The following is a 2,165-nucleotide window of genomic DNA, read 5'->3' as shown; positions in this document are numbered from 1 at the left end:
TATATATATCATAATATATTTTTTTTCTTAAATTTCATGTCGATATAAACTTCAAATAAATTCAAACAACCTTTAAAAAAAGGTGTACATAGATAGTAGATAAATAATTGAAGTCTTTTTTTTTGTTTGTCAAATAATTGAAGTACTAATGGAAATAAACGCAAAAAATAATTGATCATCTGATTAAGTTGGTGTTTCTCTATTTATAATATTGAGCGATAGCTAATAGTCATTTTATGTAGAGGCGAATCTAAAGTTTAAAATTTACGAATTTAATCTTTGAATTATTATAACTTTATATTTATGAATTCATATCTATTATTTGTTGCATTTTTAGTAAATCCATTCTAATAAATTTTATATTTCATATCGTAAAAAGTATTAGGTTAAAATGAACTCGATTTATTTGCGTATGAAATATTCAAATGTTTAAAAGATATATTAGAAATTTATGGTTAAAAATAGATTTATTTAAATTTTAAATTTGAAAGATATCAGGTAAATTGAGACAGAGAAAGTATATATTTACACACTGGCATCCACATAATTATTTTCATTTGTTCAAAATAAGTCAGAGTCATATAATTGTACCTAAGTGCTAATTAAACTCACATGAGATGACTCTCCAATATTAGCTCAATTTTGTCTAACTTGTCAAAATATAAAATCAGCACCTAGTTATGTTCATCCGTAAATTAAATAAATTACTTTATATATTCTCAATGCGCCCGTTCACATGCAGATCTGACGTTGAGGACCTAATTTTTTTGCATGAATTTATTTAATTATATTCTCAACACGCCTCCTCGCATGCAAGCCTAAATCTTTTTCAGTGATCCAATACATGAAAATTCTTTTTAATATGAGTGACATTGAGATTTTATCTCAAGACCTCTGTCCGCTCTGATACCATATTGAAGCGCGTAATCATCTCATGTAAAAACTAAAGCTGTTAAAGAAAAAACACTTTTATTATTTAATTGTATTCTCAACCGTGCTAAATTCATTGCCTAGAAAATTAAAGTATATACCACTAAGGGGATAAAAAAAAGTTGTGAAATTTGAGGTCAGTATGTCACCTTCATAAAGTTGGGAAGGTAATGTGTTAAATTCTAAAGAATAATGGGGTAAATTATTAGTATTATATTGTTTTTGGAAAATGGAATGTTTGTATCACAATCAATATGCCATTTTAGATGAAACATTTTGTAATTATTAGCGTTACGCAACTGGTTTAAGTTAAAAGACAGATTAAACAACTTGAACTAAAAAACACCTATAATTAGCATTTCAATTCCAATTAAACTTGAATTACGCATCAACCTGACGGTCATATTCATCACGCTTCTATGAACTATTACGATCGGTTGGTCAGCAGGATAAGATTATTATCTCGAAATAAACTATGAGATAATTTCATTACATATTTGATATAGTTTTTAATTTCGAAATTAACCATTATATGGAATTAATATACCATCAGATGACTTATTTTTCCACTATCTAGAAAGGTAACATAAACACTAGTAGCTAGTGCGCACCTAAATGGAGCTACATTGTCATTTTAAAATATATATATATAAAAGTATTTGATTAAAACGTTTTATAAGATCATCTATAGTTAAGAGTGTCAAATGCGCGAGTTAAGCTAAAATTGGATAGATCAAAATAAATTGAGGTGATAATTTATAGTGTGTTAATGACAAGATTACTTGAATTGAGATGAGCTGAGTTAAAAAGAAGAGAAAATTTCATAAATAGTAAAGAAATTAAACTTAATTACACTTTATCGCTACAATTTGCATAATTACGCTTTATAACTATAGTTACGTTTTCTATGAGTATTTTTGTTTGTATATTTCTCTTGTCAATATACGTACAAACAGGGTATGTAAGTATATATACAAATTTTGTATTTATACATTTATAATTTTTCAAAATTCCATTTGTATATTTCGCTTGCCATAAGATTTTTTCAGTACGAAATACAAACAAGACAATTTATTATGAATTTTTCATAATGTATACAAATCAAATGTATCAACAAATCGTATATAAATAGTTAGGGTAAGCATATACAAAATTTGAATTTATACAATTAAAAACCGAATTATACAAATTATTGATTTATATAGTTAGGGACTTAATAGCAAAATTTAAGAAAC

Source organism: Solanum tuberosum, unplaced genomic scaffold (genome assembly GCF_000226075.1).
Source record: "Solanum tuberosum cultivar DM 1-3 516 R44 unplaced genomic scaffold, SolTub_3.0 scf00613, whole genome shotgun sequence".
Classification (NCBI taxonomy): domain Eukaryota; kingdom Viridiplantae; phylum Streptophyta; class Magnoliopsida; order Solanales; family Solanaceae; genus Solanum; species Solanum tuberosum.
The sequence above is the reverse complement of the archived record's forward strand: the minus strand, read 5'-3'. Positions refer to the sequence as shown.